The sequence below is a fragment of the Pteronotus mesoamericanus genome, unplaced genomic scaffold (assembly GCF_021234165.1).
Source record: "Pteronotus mesoamericanus isolate MK-2021 breed Mesoamerican mustached bat unplaced genomic scaffold, CSHL_Meso_final scaffold_54, whole genome shotgun sequence".
Taxonomy (NCBI): Eukaryota; Metazoa; Chordata; class Mammalia; order Chiroptera; family Mormoopidae; genus Pteronotus; species Pteronotus mesoamericanus.
Genome location: NW_026555321.1, coordinates 44,571,426 through 44,596,846, shown reverse-complemented (window position 1 = coordinate 44,596,846; position 25,421 = coordinate 44,571,426). Strand labels below are relative to the sequence as shown.

The following is a 25,421-nucleotide window of genomic DNA, read 5'->3' as shown; positions in this document are numbered from 1 at the left end:
TCTGCAACAACGTAATAGCCACATTTTAATAAATGTTGTGTTATCAAAAATGGAGTTAAAATGTTTGTTTCAGGGGACACAGTTAAGGGGCACTAGAGAGTTTCAGACTGGCAAATCAAAGTTGTTGTTTTTTTCCTAGAAAGAACTGAAGAAATAAGAATGGTGCTTTATAGCCATAGAACCTAAATGTCACTGAGCAAATCCTGCATTTGATAACATCCAGATTCCCTTCAAGAGTAAAGAACTTTCACTTCCTGTCACTCCAGCACTATCATTAAGTGTTTAGACCTTGATTACACACTGTTCCGGGAGATCAAGTTCAGGCCACTCAAGCAAAGCAGTTATATTTTGTAGATGCAGCAGTTTTTTCCTTCTGCCGTGTGGTGCCTGCTCTCTGTGGTGGCTGAGTTTTAATCAAAACAGTTGGAGAGCCTGTTCTGGGCCAGAACCTATGCTAGGCACAAAAATGAACAGAACAGATCACGCCATCACTCTGATGGAACTTATTGGGGGAGAGATAATGATTAAGGGAAGGAATGGCGGGAGGGAGAAAAATGAGGATGTCAGGTACCGGTAAGTGCCAGGAGAAATTTTCAAGACCAGTAAGGTGAAATAGAGTGAAGGGTGAGGGGCACTGATATGTGCACTACTGTCGATCGGGTGACCTCGGAGGGCCTCTCACGGCCGTGTCAGAGATGTGATGGTAGTGAGGGAGCAGCCATGTGTCTCCTTGGAGGAAAAGTGTCCTAGGCAGAGGGAGCAGCATAGGCAAAGATCTTGAAGTAGAAACATACCAGGTCTGTTGGAGGAAAGCAAAAGTCCTGCAGGGCTGGAGGGAAGGGTGTAAGGAGAGACAGGGAAGAGCCCAACAGAGTCAGGGTAAGGGCAGGAAGGACCTGGTAGGATCTTCCTCTGGGTGAGATGGGAAGGCACAGTAGGTTTTTGACCAGAGGGAAGATGTGCTTTGACTTGGGTTTTAGGAGGCTCCTGAGTGGGAACAGGCAGTGTAGAACACAGGTAGAAACGGAGATTGTTAGGGAATTATTGCAGCTATCCAGCCAAGACATGGTGGGGTGGCTTGATTTAGGAGGTGGAGGTGGAGATAGAGAGAAATGGTTGGATTCTGTTCATCTTTTGAAGGTCCTGCTGAAAGGATGCACTGATGAGTTCCGCGGTGTTTGGCCTGTGTAACTAGAGGAAAAGAGTGGCCACTTGGGAACACTGTAATTTGTGGGCTCAGCTATGTGTCTGTGAGAGAGACATAAGGTCCACTAATGGAGGTGGTTCCTTCCAATCAGAGGATGTGTGGACATGCCTTGTGACCTGCTTTCAGGCATGAATGAGGGTGGGATTGTAAAGTCTGCCTCTTCTTCTGTGTTTACCCCCACCCCCCACATTTATAGCATTTCTTCTTAGCCATTTACCACCCCTGATAAAATGTACTCTTGGGAAAGGATCAGTGGTTGCCTAGAGAACTGGACTGAGAAAGTTTGTGAAGCTGGTTCCAGGCACAGTGGGGAAGAAGAAAACTTGCTATCTGCCGTTACGGGGACCATGAGTGGCATATAAAATTGGCCTAGTATTTGATAGCCTAGTGTTGGCTGCCACAAATAAACTTTCTGTCTCATCTCTCCCTTCATGGAGGGATTGTAGACATCAGTAAGTAGGCAGAGGAAATACTTCGCTTGCTCACTTTTTGAGGCTCACCTGCCTCTGAAGTCCCACCAAGGAGATCACTGGCCCAAAGATCAGATTGTAATATCTGAAGCTCTTGGTTAGTCAGTCACATGTAAAACCCAACTATTCCAGAAGAGATAGGGCCTTTACCTTAACAGGCAAGGCCTTGCCAGGTCAGAATATATTTTTTCTGTGACACTCATTACTGCAAAATGTACCATAATTAACACTCATTTATTATGTGTACTGTTTCTCACCCCCACCAGATTGGGAGTCACAGGGCAAGGACTTTGTTTTGCTGTATCAGTGCTGTTTCCCCATTACCCAGAACAGTGGCTCTAGGAAGTATGTGTCGAATGAATAAAAAGATGCCTAAAGAAGCCTTAAGTTGTAGCCCAGAATTAAGGTAAAGATAACTAAGGCAGCAGCACTTTTTTGAAAGTGGAAAGTTCCTATTAGAATAATAATCACTGTAGCTATATAGTTTAATGAACATTATTAATAATTATAGAAATATAATAATATTAGCTCTTCTTGAGCACTTCTGTGTGCCTGACTCTAGGCTAAGTGCCTGATGCTCATTATCTCTCTTGGGAAGTAGGTCTTCATTTGCTAGGTGAAGAAATTCAGGTTCCAGGTGAGTTGTCCAAGGACATAGTGCTGATAAATAGGGAGTTCCAAAAATGAAAACGCTAAGGCTTCTCCATGTAGGAAGTCTAGCCTTCCATCTGATAAATTGAAACATGTTCTCATGGGGCCATTCAAGAACACTGGAAAAGGCAGAAGGAACAAACTTTTGGGTAAATGGGAGATTTGGCTACCTTTTGCCATTGTGAAAACCCCAAAGTTGTGGGTGTCTGGAAGGGCCTTTGGATTGGTTTGTTGTTTGCTTGTTTGTTTTTTCCCTCTATTCTTCATTAAAAGAGAACCTGACCATCTCAGCACAGATAACCGTTTTCCAAATACGGTGTCAAACTGGATGTGAAGGTCCCAGATGAATTTCAAGGTAAAGAGGAAAGGAGAGTCTTGAAGGTTTCACACCTAAACTTGGGCTTTTGAGGAAGAACAGGTGGTTGGTGGAATGGGAGGAGTTAGGGATAAGGGAGAGCAGACCCCACACTTCGTTCCTTTGGAAAAAGTCTGCAGACTACTTTGATCGTGGTTGTTTTAGTATCGTTCTTTAAATTGACTCACTTCTACTTACTTAAATTCATTTATTTAAAACAGAATTTGTGAACTTCCATCATGAATAGAAAACCAGTATTGCTTGCCATTAATAAAGTAATAATATATAGATATAGTTGTAGTAAAAAATATGTAATAATGATTATAAAATAGAATACAATATAAATGAAAATAAGGAAATGTTATTTCATATTTAAAAAATTAAAGAATAAATATAAGTAAAAATCTAATGTACATACTGGAAAATAGATTTTACTGAGAGCAGACTGAAACTCTTTATGATTAATTACCAGTAAGGGCATGTTTAGCTCCTTGTCACTTAGTTTAAAGAAGAATATGAAAAGATGATTTGTCTCCCAGGTTTACTATTAATCAGTACTAAAAATCCTAACATATATGCATATATGTGTAAAGTATATATGCGGGATAGAAATATATTGTATATATATAAAATATATTCTGCATATATAGAAAAGTATAGAGTAATTTAAAAAAACTTGTTATAGTTTAACTTTTTAATTGTGGTCCATGGTCCTTTGATTATGGAGACCTGGGAAATAAACTAAGTCACAAATTTCCACTTGGGTTAGACAGGAGTGCTTGCTGTAGTCTTCCTCTGGAAAAGGTAGTTTAGGAGACTTGTGAAATCAAAGCTGTTTTTTGCACCTTGCTCTTCCCAAGCCCTTCAGTTCGGGTCTGAGCTCTGTCATTGTAGGAATACATGGTGATCAGCAAGGTCTGAGCCCTGTTAGCGCAGAGCATGGATTTTGGGTCAGAAATTGCCACCTCACCCATGCATGACATGAGTTTTCTGAAACAAAGCCCCCTGCCTTGACACTGTTCTCCCTCCATAGGAAACCCAGATAGACATTCATCCATACTGCCTTCAGGCATTTTCTATTCCACCAGTGAGAAATGCTGTCCTACACACATTCCCTGCCCCTCTGCTCTCTATGTGGCCCCAGCTTGACACTGCGCTCAGCAACTACAATAAAGTGAATTGGTTTGATCTTGCCCAACTGTGTCCCAGTGCTCCTATCATTCTGCCACCAGAAAATTCATATGTTTAAAATTGGTTCTTCGGAACACCGACCTTAGTTCTCTGCCTCTGCAAAGGTATAATTTAGGAATAATCTTTGTTAGATTATGGCAGGATCTTTGTGCTTCTGCTGCACAATCAATTAGACATTTGCAAGGCGGAGGCATTATTATTATCACAGACAGATGGTGAAATGTTACTCCATCTTTCTGTGCCTGCTTTAACTTCCTTGCACAGCATCATTTAAGGGGTTTCTTTACAAATTGCAGTTTACTTGGAAAAGATTTAAAGCCCTGAGGGTTTGGAGAGAAGCTCTTGGTTATGAGTGTATCTACTTTGTCATTAACAAAAAGGGCACCTCTGATTCACACTGACTTTGCCCTGCAAGTCAGGTAAAGAGCAGCTGAGGTCTTTGTTTCTTCAGTACTGTTCTGAGGTAAGAAGCCTTTGAAGGGTCCTATACCTGTAGCCCCTGGCCAAACGTTAAATAGGCGTCAGGCCAAGGACAGAGAAATTTTTTGTGGAAGGCTTCCCTCTTGAATGAGATGGAGAATTTATTAACCAGAATTCCAGGGGGATCTGCTTCAGAGAGAAAGGCATTCAGGCCAGCAGCAGTCCTGCAGGAGTTATAACCTCAAGAGAGGGGACAGGTATCATAAGGTGTCGGCAGGAAGTGGATGACACTGAGGTTGGCATAGAATAAGAGGCAGAGAGAATTTTTTTTAACAGCTGCTTGAAGATTGGGCATATGGGTGGATGAGGAGGAATTTTAGGCTGTTTTACTGTGTAAATGCACTGGCACATCTTTACAGCCACTGTTTGTGCATATATTGTTGGGCCAAGGCAGGCCGCAAGCAGGTTGCTTTCTTCAGGTTACCTGTGCATAAAGTCTTGTTTGCATGGGTACCAGGAGGAATGAAGGATGTGGAAAAAAGTCTTTGATGAGTGTGTATCTTATATGCATGTGAAACAGGCTTAGAATTGTCCCACAGCAGTGAAAAATTAAGCACATCATCGTGTTTTGGGAGATCCCAGGGGAGTTTCCTGGCGACTCCTAGGAGGAGGGAGGTTTTTATAAGGCTTTGTAAAAAGAAGTTTTTTGATAACATTCATATCCATTTCTCTTGTCCACTTCTGATGTAGTGTACATATTATTATAGAGAGGATGCATCAGAATCAGTAAATTCGTTGGCTGGGCTGGTAGCAGGTGGATGGTGTAACTAGAGAATTCCTGCAATTTCTCTGATAATGTACATCACATGGAGTGAGCAAAGGCTCAAGCTATCTACCACTATCTGGACATGTAACTATGAAAAAACATCCTCATGAAAGCAAATTCTTGGTGAGAATGTACTATATATAGGCTACGTGCTACACTAAATACCTTACAGGAGTTGTCTCATTTTATTCCTCCCAAGATCCCTTTATGAGCTTTCCAACTTTATAGGCCAGACTCAAAGAGGTTATAGTTCAGTCAGTCTCCAAGACTGTACAGACAATGCAGAGGCAGAATTCAAACTCTCACATCTGAGTTCTTAAAACACTCAAGTTCTCTTTCACATTATAATGGCCTCTTCAGATATTCTGCTGCAGCTTCATTATTACTTTCAATTGAAAAAGCGGTAAACCAGTGGCCTTTAACTATTTTTGGACTCTCTTCAGAGAAAAAAAAATAATGTTTTTTTAAAAATTTCAAAGGTGCTGAGGATCACAGTCGAGAGCACCTGCCCTGTAGGAAACACTCACTGGGGCTCTGAGTTTGGTTGTTGATAACTTCCGTATCAAAGGGAGCTAAGTCTGGCTGAACTAACCTTTCCAGCTTTTTCCAATATAGCTGTGTTAAACTTCAAACCCGGCTACTGGTCTACCATGTAACAAGAATAGTAACCATTTACTTATTAAGTATGTAATAATTAGCATTATCGACAGTGGCTGCATACACTGGTGCAGTCCTACTTGTTATACAGTGGGCTTCCACAATGATTTGGTTAAGGGTGATATCATACCTGCTAACAACCTTCTGAGGTAGTTAGTATTATGCCCATTTTACAAACAAGAATCCTGAGGTTCTTACTGTAAGTAAATGAGTGGATCAAAAAACTGTGGTACATTTACACAATGGAATACTACACAGCAGAAAGAAAAAAAGAACTACTACACTTCATGACAGCATGGATGGAACTGGAGAATGTTATGCTAATTGAATTGAGCCAGTCAGTGAAAGACAAATACCATATGATCTCACTTATAAGAAGAATCTAATGAACAAAATAGTGAGCAAAACAGAACCACAGGCATGGAAACATGGAACAGACTGACAGCGGCCGGAGGGGAGGGTTATAATGGTGGGAAGAAGGGGGAGGGATTACTCAAAGAACATGTATGAATGACCCACAGGCATGGACAAGGGTGTGGGGATTGACCGTGGGAGCGGGGATGGGCTGGGTGGAGAAGGGCAAAGGGAGAAAATTGGGGCAACCAGAATAGAATAACAATGGAAAATAAAAAAAGAAAATCCTGAGGTTCTGAAGTCACTTGCTAAGAACATGTGCCTGGTAGAAGCCTAGTCAAACTCTAAATCTGCTGCTCTGGCCCACTCTCCTGTCCTGCCTCTGAATGTACTCATTCTTGCAGATTCTTTATATGTTTGTCAGTAAATCACACTGCTTCTCTGTCTGTCTGTCCCTCTCTTTTCTCAGCCCAGGCATTGTTGACATTCTGCCTCTGATAATTCTGTTGTGGGAGCCTTCCCTGTGCATAGTAGAATGTTTGACTGTGTGGGAGAAGAAAAATAATTTTCCCTTTACCCTTCTAGGTTCTTGGCTGAGCCACCCCTGTAATAAAAGGCAGATTAACAGGAGAAAAACAAACAGAAGTTTAGTAACATGTATACCTCCTGCATACATAGGAGAGGCCCAGGGAAACTGAGTAACTCTCTGAAATGGCCTTAGCCACCCCCTTAAATACCTCCTTTAGCTATGGATAGAAGAGGCTGGGGAAAAGGGGTGAGGCCAGTTATGGGAGATGACCAGGAAAATCCCAGTAAACAACGGTAAGCTTTGTTTGCAGGTTAAAGTCCTGCCTTCTTTGTTGATGAGAGTTCCTAGAGGTTTAGAATCATCCTTCTATTTCTGGTAAAGAGAGGGAGACACTCTCACAAATGGAGAATTTCCTTGTAAATGTAAATGTATCTTATGAAAAGGTAACTTCTACTCAGTTCTCAGAGATTTTCCTATGTCTGCTGTTTCTTAAAAATAGTCAGCCTAAAATAATGCTTACACCATAGAGGCATGTTTTAGGGTGGTATATTCTGCTTCCCTTTAGCTGTGTCCCTGGGCTTTATGAATTGGATGCCTGAGAACTCCTCTAGCCCCACTTTCTGGGTTGTGACAACCACAACCACATATGTCTTCAGACATTGCCAAATGTCATTTGAGGAGCAAAATCACTCCCTCTTGAGATCCATTTCTCTCTCCCCTTCCTCCCCCTATACATATAAATATTAACATGTATCACTGAGTGCTTACAATGGGTCCAGTCAAATGTCAAGACCTTCCGTGCATTATCTTAGTAAATCCTTAGAATATCCCAACATCTTATTTATTCTATGGGTGAGTCCAGGCCTAGATGTTTTAACAGATCAGTCACTTGCCCAGAGTAACACAGTTGTCTAGTCCAGGGTGAAGCTAGACTTTGTCTCAGCTTTGTGTGCCTCCGGAGCCCTGGGCTTTATGAGCAATGTTTTCACTAAACTGCTGAGTCATTTGGGGCTCCAAATTAATCAGACTGTATATTTTCACTGTTTGGGATTTATTCAACTGATAAGCTGGAAGAATAGTTTATGGAATTGTGGATCGTATATCTTATTATTATTTTTATATCATTTCTTTTTATTGTTAACCTTTCTTACTAAAATATCATCAACAAAAAATATCAAAACAAAATCTTGCTTCTTAGCCTAATTTCTGAGCATAAATTTCATCTTATTGAACACAAAATATAAAATAATTTGTTTGTAAGAGAACAACTACTTCTCTAAGTCATCTTCAGACAACGTTTTTCTATGGGTGCTTTATCTGCTTCCTAACAGCACAAATCATTGCTAAATAACTTGACCATAAAGGCAATGAATTTCCTGGAAATTTTAATAGGAAAGTTTTCAACAAAATTTCTTTTCAGCAAGCAGCATGGTTTTTGTTTGTTTGTTTGTTTGTTTGTTTTTTAGCAGCATGTTTTCCTAAAAAGGGACATTTATACTTCAGAGCTGTGGAGCCTTATTATTTATCTCAAAATGAATTTCAACAACTTTAAAAATTAATAACATATTAAAGTAACATATCTACTAAAGGAGACTGATAGAGAAGAGGGTATAGCCTTAATTGAGCCTGATGCAGCAGGTTCATGGGACGAGGTGTGCTGTCAGTCAAACACCTTGCTTTCCATGGCAAAGGGGTGGTCGATACCAAGACAGGTTTCTCTGGCTCTCTTTCCAGGGATTATAAATCTTGAGTACAGTAAATTGACCCCAGGATGGAAAATGGTTGTAGCTGATTCTTCCTGATACTGGTGGCCTGAGGAACTAACTGCCCGTAAGTCACTGGGGTCATGGTTCCTGTCCCTTGCTTTAGTTTTATTTTGAATTCTAGGAGTTGATCTGTACACATAGACTAATATTTTTCCATTTTGCTGAAGTTAGTATAATTTGTATTACTTATCACCAAAGAATCTTAGCTAATACATTGATTTGATGATGAGGATCAGGAGGAGGAAGAGAAAGAGGAGGGTAGTAGTAGTAGTAGTAGTAGTAGTAGTGACAGCCACTAACATTTATTGAGGTTGATATTGATACATGCCTCCATTTTATAGATGAAGAATCTGAGGTTTACGAAGGTTACTTGTCTTGCCTAAGGTTACATTTGTGGCAGAGACAGGATTTGAACCCAAGTGTGATCTGGGAGCCCAAACTCCTAACCACTCTCTCTCTGACTGAAACATGGAGAGAATGTACAGAAAGCAAACATTCATATTAGGTCCACTTTTTGACTTAATACTTTTTTTTAAGAGAACATATTTCTCTTCCATGTGTTCATGATGAAATATAGGCTGTAAAATGTAAGTGCTTCTTCTTTCTTGCCTTTATTTGGTAAAGTAGAATAATTATTGTTAAGGAATGTGAATGAAATGTCTTTATCAACCACCAAATTAAATGGAGTTTCTGTTCTTAAACCACAGAAGATAATGCTATCTTGACAGATTGTGAGTGACAGAACGAGTGGTGTTTTCAGCAGGATCCAAATGTAGATGTTGTGGGAGAAAGCAGAACTAGCAGAAGCTGAATGCTCTGGGGGTTTGGCATGGAATGATGTCACCCATCAGTGCATCTTTACCCTTTTAGTTCCTGACAATAAAATAACTGGGTGCCTTCAACTTTTTTTTCTGCTAATTTAAAAATAAGTGACCAAAAAATGGAGTAAACCCCCCCCCCCCCCCCCCCCAAAAAAAAAAACCGAAATACCTAGAGACAAACCATTGTTGCTGGTGATAGATATCAAGAGCAATAGGTTCCAAATCCTATTTTTGTTTATTATTAGATGATTCTTAAATGTAATTACAAATATGTATCATCCTTTTCCCTCTTGCAGTTGTTGCTACCTATATCTATTCATTCATATATCCCCATCTTTATCTCTGTACACACACATACAAACACAGCCATACCCTACACATACACTTCCTCTCCTGAGCACACCTGCACAGTAAAATGTACTTATTTAGTGAGGGGCCAGTAGTATTTGGAATCTGGCCCATTGCCTCTGTGGTGAATTTGGATAAACATCTCTAAAATAAAGCTCTATCTTTCTTCATCAGATAGAAACCCCTGAAAGACTGGAAACCCTCTCAATTTTTATATCGTTTCAGACCATCCCCATGAAAGCAGAGCCTTTTGGAAGCTCCTTCTGGGAGATGCTCTACCCCTTGCATACTCCATTGAAATATGGTTAAAAGGAAAAATGAAAGCAATTGGGCAACAATCCTTGGACATGAACAAGAGTTCTTGGAATTTTGAAAAGCTCTTAAGAGAGTGACCTGTCCAAGTGATTCTCAGAATTTGAGACTAGTAAAGTCTTCCTTACTAAAATTGAAGGTAGACTTAACTTTGTCAACTTCTAGTTTTGCCCCCAAAAGGACAGTAATGAAAAAACTATTATTCACTTTTCTTTCAGAAGGGATTGATTATTTTAATACTAGAAGATAGAAGGCATAACCTTAGAATTAAAATAATCATATATATTTAGTTTTATAAAACCTAACAATTTTGTCTTTACCATTTTTGCCACCAATGAATGAATATTTCCTCATGGATTGCTGTTAGCCATTGAACTGGCTTTAAAAAAATATTTTATTGATTATGCTATTACAGTTGTCCCATTTTTTTCCTCTGCTTTATCCCTCTCCATTCTGTACCTGCCCCCCCTCCCACCAGCATTCCCCCACTTAGTTCATGTCCATGGTTGTACAGATAAGTTCTTTGGCTTCTCCGTTTCCTATACTATTCTTAATCTCCCCCATTCTATTTTGTACCTACTTTTTATGCTTCTTATTCCCTGTACCTTTTTCCCCATTCTCCTCCCTTCCCCTTCCCCACTGATAACCCTTCATGTGATCTCCATTTCTGTGATTCTGTTCCTGTTCTAGTTGTTTGCTTAGTTTGTTTTTGGTTTTTTTTTTATTCAGTTGTTGATGGTTGTGAGTTTGTTGTCATTTTACTGTTCATATTTTTGAGCATCTTTTTTTTTCTTACACTCTTTAACATTTCATGTAATAAAGGCTTGGTGATGATGAACTACTTTAAATTGACATTATCTGGGAAGCACTTTTTCTGCCCTTCCATTCTAAATGATAGCTTTGTTGGATAGAGTAATCTTGGATGAAGATCCTTGCCTTTCATGACTTTGAATACTTCTTTCTAGCCCCTCGTTGCCTGCAAAGTTTCTTTTGAGAAACCAGCTGATAGTCTTATGGGAACTCCTTTGTAGGTAACTGTCTCATTTTCTCTTGCTGCTTTTAAGATCCTCTTCTCATCTTTAATCTTGGGTAACTTAATTATGATGTGCCTTGGTGTGTGCTTCTTTGGGTCCAACTTCTTTGGGACTCTCTGAGCTTCCTGTACCTCCTGGAAGCCTATTTCCCTCACCAGACTGGGGAAGTTCACCTTCATTAATTTTTCAAATATGTTTGCAATTTCTTGCTTTTCCTCTTCTCCTTCTGGCACCCCTATGATTCAGATGTTGGAACGTTTAAAATTGTCCCAGAGATTCCTAAGCCTCTCCTCGTTCTTTTGAATTCTTGTTTCTTCATTTTGTTTTGGTTGAATGTTTATTTCTTCCTTCTGCTCTAAATCATTGATTTGAGTCCTAGTTTTCTTCCCTGCACTCTTGGTTCCCTGTATATTTTTCTTTATTTCACTTTGTGTAGGCTTCACTTTTTCTTCTATTTTGTGAGTGTGTTGCAACTGATCAGGGACAGGCAGGTTCATGGGATTCATGCATATGAAAGAATATTCACAGAGCTGTTTGGATGTCTGACATGCTTTCATTTGAGGGAGCCATGTAGGCGACAAGCCCATGTCTATGTATGCATCCCTTCTTTACTCTACTCCCAGTGAGAAGCCCCTACCTTTTTAAGTACTAGAAGGAACAAAGCCGGCCTCAGGCCAAAAAGTTAAGTAACATAGAAGGAGCTGTGCATGCGAGCCAACTTCATGTTATAGGAACCGTTTATCATATCCAGACTCAAGGTGGTGAGACCCAGTCTTAAGGCTCTGAGGACGCTACTTTATCAGACCCCTTCAAGGTTGTGAGAAGCTGCTTCCCTTAGTTACCCAGATACCTGGGTGAGGAAGCCAGACTACTTCCACATACCCTACAGTGAGCATAATCAACCATTTCTGTGAGCATCCTGATTACCAGTGTTTTGAACTCTGTCTCTGATAGGTTGGCTGTCTCTTCATCACTTAGTTCTATTTTTGGAGCTTTGATCTGTTTTCACATTTGGCCCATATTTTTTTTTGTCTCAGCATACCTGTTACATTGTAAGAGGCAGAGCCTTAGGTGTTCGCCAGGGCAGGGCACCCCACATAGCTGTGTTGTGGCACTGTAAGTGGGGGAGGGATCCGAGAGGGAACAATGCCACTTGCTCAGCTCTTGGCCAGCTTTCAGTCACTTCCCCTGCTACCCACAAGCAATTTGGGCCTTCTGGTGTTGATTTCTGGGTCGATGGGTTTGTGTACATTCTCGGACCTGTGGATCTCTCCAATGAGCTCTCCTGTAAGGCTGGAAGTGTGTTCTTCCACCACATCCCCCACAGATTTTTACAGTGAGAGGTTTTGAGGCCTTATTTCCCAGCACTGGAACCTTGGGTTGCACAGTCTATTTCACTCCCCAGCTCTTCCTCCTGGCTTATCTGCATGGAAATGTGGATCCGCCAGCCACTGTCCTTGCCTGCCCAGTCCTCTAGCCGCTACCTGCCATGTGTCCTCTCCACCCAGGCTGCCCGTCTCTGCCCTTCCTACCAGTCTGGATGATGAATGTTTCTTCCTTAACTCCTTGGTTGTCAGACTTACATACAGTTTGATTTTCTGGCAGTTCTGGTTATTTTTTGTTTTTAAATTTGTTGTTGTCCTTTTGGTTGTGTGAGGAAGCAAAGTGTATCTACCTACACTCCTCTCTTGGCTGGAAGTTCTTAACTGGCTTTTAAGAACCACTGATTTAGTCCAACGTTCATTTGATACTTCCTTCTCTAAATATTTCTGCCAAGGGACTATTTCATTTATACTTGAATACTTCCAGTGGAGAGAAACTTGTTATTTATAAAAACAACCCATTTTTATCTTTGGACATAACAGTCAAAAGCTCTTTTTTTATGTCAAATTGAAATCTGTCTCCGGTAGCTTCTACTCATGGGTATATGGGGATGCCTTGAGGCTGAGTACAAGTCTGAGCCCTTTACACATTGACTCCTTGAGCTGACACGTAACCATTATAACCCACTTCTCATTTCTCGTTTTTCATGGGTCAGGTCTTCTCTAAACAGTCTCTATCCCTTAAACTGTTCCTTCTATGATTTTCTGATTATATGCTTAAAAATATTTTACAATTTTATTAAAATATTTTTATTCTGGTAAAATATACATAAAAATTTACCATTTTAACCATTTTTAAGTGGACAGTTCTATGACATTAAGTATAGTCACATTGTTGTGCAACCATCATAACCATCCATCCCTACATTTGTCTTTTTGTGACTGGCTTATTTCACGTAGCATAATGTCTTTAAGTTTCCTCCAAATTGTGGCATTTTCTTCATTTTTGAGGCTGAATACTATTCCATTGTATGTATACCACATTTTATTTACTTATTCATCTGTTGATCCATAGACAACTAGATGTTGGATTGCCTGATTATGTACTTTTGAATATGTAAACTCCTATCTTACAAAACCCATTTCATATTGCTGGGTTCAGAACCATACAAACTGTTCCAGAAGCAGTTGCTGACTCAAGGTAGCAAATCCTATATTTAGAGTCAATCTATAGACCTATACCAGTTGCATCAGGCACTGTGAGGGGGCTGAAAAGGGTTGGCTTTGGATCTACTCCTGGGTTTAATCCTTAAGTGTAGTGGATGGATAAGATACACACATTTCAAATTGCAAAGCAGACAGTGGACAGTGCGATCAAAGAGCCGGAGAGAGACCTGATGCTAGAATTGGGAAGAAGCACTCCAGCTGAGGGGATCAGGTGATTCTCAGGAAAGGTTTGCTTCCAGGGCTCAAAAGAGAACAGCATTGTGGACATGTCGAAATGTCTGGAGGGTATTTATGATGGAGGAAGTAGCATGAGTCAAAGAGCAGAGTATGAATGTGCAGGTCATGTTGCACATGGTTGCCTTATTATTGGCTTTAGGCTGCCACATAGTTTGTAAGCATTGTGATGCCCCAGAGCCAATCATGAGACCTATGTTGCCTTCATCTGTCTGTAGCACAGTGAACTGTCTTTTTTTTAAATAGTATTATGTGTTTCCTCTTAACTGAGGGAATTTAAATGGTCTTTTTTTTCCCTTTTAAAATGAGGAAGATAATAAATGATAGTTTTATTTTGTTTTTATGTCTTGATTGATCAAATAAAAACCTGGTGACTCAGACTCCTATGTGTGTTTTAATGTAAATTTTCTGGAGTGTTAAATGTCTAGAAACAAAGAATCTAACAAATATATATTAAAGAATGAAAGAAGGGGAATAGCAACACCAGTAACAAATATTCATAAAGTGCTTACTATGTAGCAGCATTATGATAAGCCTTTACAGTTGGCTTATCTTATACTCACAGCAATTTAAAAGAGGTGTAGATAAAAATACTATCTTCATTTTAGATGAAGAAACTGAGGCTCAAAAGATAAAGTGACCTCCAAAGGTCACCAAGCTCATAAATCACTGAGCTAGGAATAAACCCACTAATCTGACCCAAGAATCCTTCCACCATCCTGTCTGCCTCTCCTCTGGAAGTCCTATGTCAGCCTTCCAAGTATTGAATGAATTGTTTTCCAGATTAAAAAACGCCTGAGGACCATAGATCCAGCAAATATTCTGAATGGAAAGTGATGCATTATCAGGCTACGGGCATATACACTGATGCCAATAATACTTTACATGGGAATCACCCTCCACACCCATCCCATTTTTTTTTTTTATTTTCTGAACACGAAATGGACCACTTTCACAGGAAAAGGAAAGAAAAAGTGCCAAATTTATTGAAACAATTTCACCTTAAATGGTGTCTCACAATTACTGAAAATAAGACACCTTCTGTGCAGATAATATTGAGGAACTTGGTAGAACCTAAGAGTTATTCGGTTGACCATCAACCACATAACTTTTTTCTTTTTCTTTCTCTGTTGCTGAAATCCCTCAATTCCTGACTCTCTACCATTGCCCAAATTTTCAATATAATTCCGCCCTTTCCAGACCACTCATACTTGTGTTTTCTTGATATCCTTTTGGCAAGTATAGCAGGATAAGGCTCATTTTTGTTGTAGAATGCATTCATTGTATTTTTTTAGTTTTTCCCTACCCTTTTTGGTAGCTTGCTATTTGTGTTAGAGGAGAAGAAAGACATTGTGAAATCACAGATTTTATTATCATTTTGAGTAACTGCATAATATGAAATTTTCCTTCTCATTGGTGACTATCTTATACCTTCCAAGGCTCCTTTAATATAGTTTCCATTATATATTCTCCTAAATTTTGTTGACTGGCACTAGAACATTTTTTTTAAAATGTGTCTCTACACTTTAAAAATCTCACAAAGGTTTTCTGTCATCATAGGAAGCAAGGGACTCAGCTTTGATTCACAAAATTGGCTGTACAAGGTGGCATGTTGTTATTCTATTTAGAGGACTTGAAAACAGATTCAACAGTTCAATTATATTTAATTTGTAATTAACTCCCTCCCAAGCAGCTAATGGTGCATAACTTGGACGCTACTGTTCTGGATGGGTAAGGAATAGAACAAAATGGCTTCTTTTAGAGGATGCTTCTCATAGATAGGGTTTCTATAATTGTCATGGTATTTCTTGGGATGACTTTCCAGCTCCAAAACAAAACTCTTCTGTGGGAGCTGACCCCTTACTCACCGAGGTGGGTTTCCAGCAGCTGACACTGTGATGTTTGACTGGCTTCTTGGAAGAGAGATGGCTGGTTTGGTCTTAGGTACCTGAACTGGTTATGCCAAGCAGATTTTCCCTCTTAAGATTTTGGGATTTTGAACTGAGAGCAAAAGGTAAGTATTCCTGATATTTCACTTAAATAGCAGTGTTCTAGAAGGAGGTCTTTTGGCTCTCCCCTCCCAGTTCTCTGGAGCTACCTAGAATCTTGTTCTTCACAAAGCTTGTTTATTCAATTCTTCCTGCAATATTGTGAGAAACTGCTATATTTTTCCAATAAATTCCTTTTATTTTTTAGTAGACTTACTAGGATTGGTCTATATTTATTGTCAACAAACTTACCGAATACAGAAATCTAAGAAACTAAGTCTTTACTAAATCTGTTAATGTAAGAGATAAGGGCTACATCTATTTGATGAAAATTATAATATTTAATTGTATTTGTGTGTGCCTTTGATTAAATGATTTAGTATTTTACCAGATGCTATAGAGCCTTATTATTTTCATCATCATTATCATCATGTGCATTATTGTCATCATAATAGCTCTTGTTTATACAGAACTTTCTATGATTCAACCACTGTACTAAGCACTTTGCATACAAAATAACATTTATTATATAATTACAATAACACCATCAAATGGATGCTATCATTACACCCATTTTATAGTTTTGGAAGCTGAGGCTGAGAACCTTGCTTGAGGTTGTACATCTGGAAAGACATATAGCAATAATATGAATCCATTTTTGTCACACTGCAAAGAAAAATGATACTCTTAAGCTCTGCCATCCCAAACATCTTCTATCCCAAAGATGTTATATTTCTGGTTTATTGGTTTTTTTTTATGTTGACTATGGAAATGGGATGGGGATAGCTTTTTGGAAGTTTAATACTCTGTTAACTTAATTTTATTATTCCTCCTTTTATGTAGATTATTTTGTTTCAGGGAGGTAGAGGTCAGGCATGGCTTTATTATAAGCACAGGGCAGAAGTTTAGATATATTGTCCTGAGAAGGCTTCTTCAAGGAGGTGACACAAAGTGAGACAGAATGATAAAAGTGAGATAGCTGTGCAGAGATGAGGGACAGGGTGTTCTGGGGAGAAGGCAGATCAAATGGGTAAGTGCTGATTCGAGAATGAAGTTGGTAAAGTTAGAAGAACAGAAAGGTACCCATGGCTGGAGAGTAGTGAGCAAGGGAGTGAGTGTTAATAGATGATTACAGGGAAGGCTGAGGTTGGGTGATTTACGATTTTATAGGAGAGAGTAGGGAATATGGGTTTATTATAAGCACAGTGGCTTAGCCATTAGGAATTTCAGAGGAGAGGAAAATATGATTTAGTTGATATTATAAAAGATGGATTAATACTTCTGGTAATGGCAGAGTAACCAACAACCTCATAGAACAACTAGAAAAGCTAGACAAAATAAAGATATAATATTTCTTTGAAGACATTGAAAAGTTAGCAAGGCAGCCAGAACTTGAGGGGCCAGAATCCTGGAGAAAGGAAGTCACTGAGGGACCTGAAAATTCTCACTCTTTTTCTCTTGGAAGCATTTGCAGATATGTAAATGATAAAGCTCTGAGAGCTGAAAAGGCCAGTAGAAAGTAGCAGTTAAGATGTAGAGATGTTGAGCGAAGATTTTCATAGTCCTAGGGATGCAACAATCTGACATAAAGTAACAGAAGACCACACAATACATAAAAGAGCTAATATGTTGCTACAGCCTTATATTTATTATAGAAATGAGAGGGATAACATTGATAAATCAAATGATGTAATAATTCAAAAAAGGAAAAAAGTGTGATTATCTTACTAGATAGATGCAGATAAGCATTTGATAAAATCTAACATCTAATCCTGGCAAAAAAGTTTTAGGAGACTAGGAATATAAGTAAACATTCTTATTAAAAAAATATCTATTTAAAAAGGTCTACAGCAAACATCACACTTAAGTGAAATATTGAGAACTGTACTCTGAAATTAGGCAAGAGAAAAAGGGGACTGATATCATCACTTCTGTTCAGCCTTGTACTGGAGATCCTAGTGAAGGCAGTGAGGCTAGAAAAAGAAGAGTGACATAAAGATTGGAAATGAGCCCTGGCCGGGTAGCTTAGTTAGTTAGAGCGATGTCACTATATGCCAAGGTTATAGGTTTGATCCCAGGTCAGGGCACATAAAACAACCAACCAGTGAATGCATAGATAAGTAGAACAACAAATTGATATTTTTCTCTTTCTCTCTCTATCTCTCATCTATGTCTCTTATCTCTATGTCTCATCTCTCTATCTCTATCTCCATCTATCATCTCTATCTCTTTATCTATCTCTATTTCTCTATCTCTCCCTCTCTCCTACCTTCATCTCTCTTTAAAGTCAATTTAAAAATGTTTAAAAAAGATTGGAAATGAAACAATAAAATTATATTTGCAGAAGATATAATAACGTAAATTTAACAAGTGAATTTAGTAAGGTTGATGGATAAAAAATCAATATTAAAAAAATCAACTTTAACCCTGGCTGGTGTGGCTCAGTGGATTGAGTGCTGGTTTGATTACCAGTCTAGGGCACATTCCTGGATTATAGGCCAGGTCCTCAGTAGGGGGCATGCAAGAGGTAATCACACATTGATGTTTCTCTTCCTCTCTTCTCCATCCCTTCCCCTCTCTGAGAATAAATAAATAAAGTCTTAAAAAAAATCAGTTATGCTTTTATATATACCAGCAACAAAGAAATTTTTAAAAGTTACACTCAAAATGCATACAGCGATATATAAAAAGGATTATAAACTATGGGCAAATTGTATTTCCAGAGAATATGAGCTGGAACAACTAAATAACTATATCCAAATGTACCCTATTTTATATATGAAATTAACTTGAAATATATTACAGACCAAAATATAAGCACTGAAATTATAAGACATCTAGGTGAAAACCTGAAGAAAGTTCTTAGGACTTTGGTCAAATACTTTTGAACTATATCACCAAAGCCAAGACTTCTGAAAGAAAAATAATGATAAATTAGATGTTATAAATGAAAAACTTGAGTTCTTTAAAAGACAGTATTAAGAAAATGAAAAGACAAGCCACAGAATGGAATAATATATTTGTAAATCATATCTGATGAAGTATTTATCAGGTATATAAAGAACTGTTACAAGTTAATTGTAAAATGACAAACCAAAGCATATACATTAATAGCAAATAAGCACATGAAAAGATATTCATTATCACTGGGGAAGTTCAAATTAAAACCATAATGAGATATTAATTCACACCCATTAGCATGGCTAAAATAAAAATGACAGACAATAAGAAGGGTTGGTGTGGACATGGACAAATTGCTGGCCACTCTGGAAAGCAGTTTGGCAGTTTTTGAAAAAGTTCAACAAATAGTTATCACATGATCCAGCAGTTCCAGTTCTAGGTATTGAAGTAAAAACCCACAGAGAATCTATGTCTACACAAAGTCTTGTATGAGAACATTCATAGCAATGTTATTCATACTGGCCCCAGGTTAGAAGTAATCCAAATATCTATTAACTGAAAAATGGGTAAACAAAAATTGGTGTATTTATATAAGGGAGCTCTATGGAACATTATAAAGAAATGAACTGCTGATATATGAAACAAGCTGGATATACTTAAAAAACATGCTAAGTGAAAGAATACAGATGCAAAAGATTCTATTCTCTATGATTCAATTTTTCTGAAATTTCTAGAAAAGGCAAAACTGTAGAGATGGAAAGTGAATCTGTTGTTGCCTGGTATGGGAGTGGGGATTAACTGCAAGTAGGCATGAGGATACTTTTTGGGTGGATGGACATGTTCTAAAACTAGATCATGGTTATGGTCGTGCAGGTGTATAATTTACTAAAACTCACCAAACATTTAAAGTGGGTAAATTTCATGATATGTGAATTCTACCTTAATAAAAATCTTTTTAAAAGTTACCATTTAAAGTAGGTTAAAATATTACAAGCAGGAATAAACCTTAACAAAAGATGTGTTAGATCTTTATAGAGAAAAGTGTAGAATGTTACTGAGAGAAATTAAAGAGGACCTAAATAAATGGAAGGACATAATATATTCATGGAATGGGTGGCCCAGTATAAAAGAGGTCTGTTCTTTCCTAATTGATCTCTAAATACAGTGCAACCCCAACCAAAACACCAGAATGCATAGGGCCAAGAATAGGCAAGGTAATTGAAGAAGAATCAGAATAAAGTTGGAGGATGTAAACTATCATATGTCCATATATTTTAAAGCTACAATAATTAGGATAGGGTGTCATTGCACAGGATAAACAAGTAGCACAATGGAACAGAATAGAGAATACAGAAATAGAGCCATCTATATAGGAACATTTGATTTTTGAGAAAGGTGCCCAATGCAGGGCAGTGAGAAAGGGATGCATCTTTTCCTTAAATGGTGCTGATAAATGTGGGTTTCCATGTGGGAAAAAAATTAATCTAGACCCCTTCCTGCATTATAAGCAAAATAAATTTCAGTTGGCTTGTTAATTTGAATGTGAGACATAAAACTGTAAAGCATTTAGAAGATAACATAGTAAAATATCTTTGTGGTTTGGCATAGCCAAATATTGCTTAAATAGGACACACACACACACACACACACACACACAAATACTAACAAAGCAGCAGTATTTATAATAGCCAAAAAATTAGAAGCAACTCAACTGTCAATTAACTGATGAATAAACTAATGTTGTATATCCATACAATGAAATATTCACCAAGAAAAGGAAAGGAAGTGCTAATATGCACTATAACATAGATGAGCCTTGAAAACATTATGCTAACTGTAAGAAACCAGTCAAAAAAGACTATAGATTATATGATTCAATACATGTGAAATGTCCAGAATAGGCAATTCAAGAGAGAGGGAAAGGGGATTAGATTAGTGCTTGCTTAGGGCCTGGTGATGGTGAAAGGTGTTGGAAGGAATGGGCAGTGGCAGCTGGTGGATATGGGGTTTGTTTTTTGGGTGATTTGAATATTCTAAAATTAGATTAAAGTGATTGTTGAACAACCCTGTGACTATACTAAAAGGTTGTGAATTGTATACTTTAAATTGGTGAATTGGATGGTATGTAAATTGTATCTCAATAAAATTGTTTTTTAAATGTAGCAAAAAATGAAAAGATAAATATATTAGACTGAGTTAAAATGAAAAGGCTTTGTATCAAAGACACCATTAAGAGAGATAAAAGGCAATCCACAGAATGGGAATGATAATTGCAGATATATATCTTACAAAGGACATACATTCAGACTATATAAATATCCTCTACAAATCAATAAGAAAAAGAGGTAACCCAGTAGAAAAATGGGCAATAGATTTGAACAAGCTCTTTACAAAAGAGTATACCCATATGGCTAATGAACATATGAAAAAGTTCTTACCATATTTAGTCATTATGGAAATGCAGAATAAAGGAACAGAGATACTAATGCACACATCTAAAATGAAAAAATGAAAATGAAAAAAGACGAATAATATGAAGTGTTGACAAAGATATGAAACACCTGGAATTCTCATACAGTGCCTAGCTGTTGAAAATTAATACAATGACCTTTGAAAACTGGCCGGATCTATTGAAGATGAATAATGATATGCCCTATGACTGTGCAATTCTATTAGGCGTACACTTTAAACTGTGAGAATGTCTGTAGCACCACTATTTTTAATAGCTCTTAAAGTAGAACTTAATGTGAATGGTCATCAACAGCACAATGAATAAATAAATGGTATATTCCTACAATGGAGTATTTATAAAGCAAATAAGATGAATCAATTATTTTTACATGTAACAACGAGTATCACTAACAGAAGTTAGACAAAGAATATGTACCATATGACACCATTCACATAAAATCCCAAACCATGTAAAACTAATTCATATTTTTAGAGGTCAAGATAATGGTTACTTTTGGGATGGAGCAGGGGTAATTAATTGGGAGGGAATAAGAAATGTGTTTCTGGGGTGCTGGTAATATTTTATCTCTTGATTTGAGTGTTGGTTACTTGGGTATGTGCATTCTGTGAAAATTCTTTATAATTCATGCACTTTTTTGTGTGTATATTGCATTTAAATAAATAAGATTTTTGGAGATAAATTGAAGCAGTTCAAAAAGAGGGCAGGATTCAGGAAGTTCTTTTAATTAAAAAGCAGACAGATTTGAGAGGCAGTAGAAAGTAGTCTGGTCATGACTTGGTGATTGTTTTAATATAGGAGTGTTATGGGTTGAATAGTGTTGCTCCAAAAAGATATTTGAAATCCTAATTGCCATTGCCTCACAGTATGACCTTATTGGAAATATGCTCATTGAAGATATAGTTAGTTAAGATGAGGTCACATTGGAATAGGATGGGCCCTTAATATGATATGACGGGTAGGAAAAGAGACACCTACATATGAGGGGAGAATGTGAAAGAGATGGAGGTTGGGTAATGCAGTTGCAAGCCAAAAAATGCCAAGGATTAATGGTCACCACAAGAAGTAAGGAGGAGGCAAGATAGAATTCTGCTTAGTCTCGGAGGGAGCATGGCCTTGCTGATGCCTTGATTTAGGATTTCTGTCCTCTAGAACTGTGAGACAATACATATCTTTCCTTTAAGCCACCCAATTTGCAGGATTTTGTTATATCAGTCCTAGCAAACTAATACAGGCAGAATGGAAAGGACATAGGTAAGGATGACTACCTATTTTCAATATCTGAGTGGATGGGGCACTGAATTGACCAAACTGAATTTTACATGGACTGTCTAAGCAACATTTAAATATTTAAATATGGTTATGATGATGTTTTTAGCAGATAGGAGAACATAATGCATCAATGATTGGGCACCTCAGGACAGTATTTTCTTTCTCACTCTTCATTAAGCCAGGAATTCACCAAAATCTTTTTGTCCAGTTAGGAATATATCTTCCCAAAGCATTTTTGGAGCAGGGCTACGCACTCCCTTAGAACTGTTCGGAAGAATGGCAGCACAGGCGCAGGTCAGTGTGAGTTAACATGTCCCTTCTTGTTTTTTCCAACTTGTGGGCACAGCTGGAAGTGGAACCTTGGAGATATAGCTCTCTATTTTATTATGCTTCTGAGAATCTGAACAAGGAAGTGGGGTTACTACAAATTTGTTGCATTCTCCTTTCTGTTTCTCAACTCTGAGTAAGAGGATATTTGTTAAGGCCTGTATTCGTTTCATCTTTTCAGGGGAAGAGGGGGACGGCACCATGTCAGAGGCTTCTCTTCAGGCCTCCATGAAAGGGATAGGTACCAAAGTCTTTCTAAGTTTGGGTTTCTGTCTCTTCTGCTTTTTGTGGTGGGCCTTTGACAAGGCCTGCTTCCTGTTCCAGCAGATTTTATTCAGGGCCTGCATGTGAATTCAAACAAGCTTTCCCATTGTTTTTTCTCCTGCTGTGACAGTGGCAATGTTTGCACATTGGTGGGAAATGCCCCACTAATTCATCACTTTCAAAGCTGTCTGAGCTCTTTGTTGGCTCCAGAAGAAAAATAACAGAGTCTAATCAAGTACCTTAAATAACTGACATGCTTAGAGGAAAAATGAATGGATTTTGTAAACTCTTATTGATACTAAATTCTACTTGCAGTTAGTCTTGGACATAAATTTCAGAAAATTATATGTAAATGTACTCATTAGTGCACTGTAATATCGAACATCTATTTTGTCTCTGGGCAATTTTTCTTTTCTTAGCACAAAAGCTATTACTACTGTTATTAAGAACAGTAATTGATTTTCCTTTTTCAAAAAGTTGGGTTTTTTCCCACAGTTCCATTTTATCTCTGCATTTTCACCATGCATTCCAATAATATTTTCCTATAGCTTGTAAAAGATTACATTATGCTCTAATAATTCTGAGGGCAAAGGGGAGGTAGGGCAGTGTGGTATAACTGGAGAAGCTATTTTAAACTGCAGTGGGCCCAGAAAACAGACCTCAGAATGACAAATTGAAGGATTTCATGCTAAGGATTTGATTATATTGTGTGTGGTTTCATCTGAACATCATTGATCTTATTTTGTAATTAAATGCTTTGATAAAGCCCTAACTAAATACTGCTAGAGTCAAAATACAGTTTTATTAAAAGGGTTTAAAACTTACAAATCAGCCATATAGATTAGTTGCAATATGGATGCTTTACATGTACTTTCAAATGATTGTTTGATTTCTATATTAGTGTAAATTCATTTAAGAATAAAAGGAAATACTTTAAGTTCTTAATGATGATTTTAACTAAAAATTTTATTTATTTCAAATTATTATTTTTAGGACATGTTCCATCACAAATAACCTTTAGAGAAGAAAAATAAAAATACTTTGTATATTTAAGTTTGATTTTCAGGGAGAATACATAATTTTGTGGATGTAAATACAGTGTTATGTAACCTGAAGGGCACCTGCATGGACTTCTCTTTGCTACTATGTAAATGCATTATTTTTTTTAAACGGTTTCAGAGCACAGCTGAAGACAAAATGAGCACCAAGCATATGTATACTGGTATATGTGGGGTGTTTGAGTATGTGAGTGTGTACATGTGTTTAACAATGCATCTTTCACACCATCAAATGCATTAGATAGGCACAGGAGATTTAGAAGCCATTTGCTCATAAAAAAATGAGGAGATATTTTTCAGATTAAAAAAAATACATACCCATTTTTCACTATTGTGAAAGAAAACATGTCAGCCTTTGTGATTCAGGATGCCCGTCAGGTAACATTTTTTGCTGAATGTATTCTTCCTGCTAGTTTCATCCTGTGGTAGGTAAACAGGCTATTATCAAAATTTATTTAAATCTGCTTACAGAAAGCCAGAAATACTGTAGTGTTCTCAATATGCGGTAGATTGTATAGTTTAGATATAGATGGCTTGGAAAACACATCTGACTACTTATACTTTAATTTATTTAGTAAGATCTCCCTTAAGTCCCTAAGGCAGTGCACTGGTTATGATGAAGGTGGTAGACTCTCAGCTATCAGCCTCAATGGAAATCTCAGCTGTACCTCTTACTAGCTTGTGTGACTGCAAGCAACTTTTCTAACTTCTGTGTGCCTGAGTTTTCTCATATGTCACAAGGAGAAAATTATGATATTTTATTGAGGTTTGAGGAGGATTTAAAACATTTAAAGGATTGAGAATAGTGGCTGGCACATAGTGAGAACTCACTATTAAAATTTTAAAAAAATTGAATGTGACCAGCTCTTTGTTTCCTCACCTGGTCTGTGGTAACTATTTTGACTTCCATATTTGGAGAAAGGGGATGGAAGAACATGTTTTAAGAATTATATACATACATTAATATCATATTTAGAAATGCAAACTTAGTGCTCATTTTAAGGAAATCAGCAAATTATAAAACTTTCCCAGCTACTATTGTATTACTTTGCACTTTTAACAAAGTATCTGGGTGTAAGTGAATTATGAATGTTGTTGAGATTATATAAAAAGCTGTTGATAGTTTTTTCAGCTTTTATGAACATTATTATTGGTTTAACGTCAGATCTTTATGGAGTTTGCAACTCAGCTCCCAGGGTTATTTAATAAAAATATTACCAGAGAAAAAAAGATATATGGTAACATTTAAGCAATGATCAGTCTTTAAACTGACTAGAATGATGTCATTCTAATTTGTGTATGGGGGATGGGGTAAAAGGTGAGGGTAGGAGTATCGGAGGGCAGTTAGTTACTTAATAGTAACAGTGACTACAGGTTCCTGTACAATGTTCTCCATTCATTCATCATATAAGCCATA

General features: G+C 37.7%; 1 protein-coding gene across 1 annotated transcript in view; it reads left to right on the top strand.

Moving 5' to 3' along the window:
• Nucleotides 1-25,421, top strand: part of FHIT (fragile histidine triad diadenosine triphosphatase) — a 1,408,108-nt gene that overhangs the window by 120,189 nt on the left and 1,262,498 nt on the right. The gene's annotated exons all lie outside the window — the stretch shown is intronic.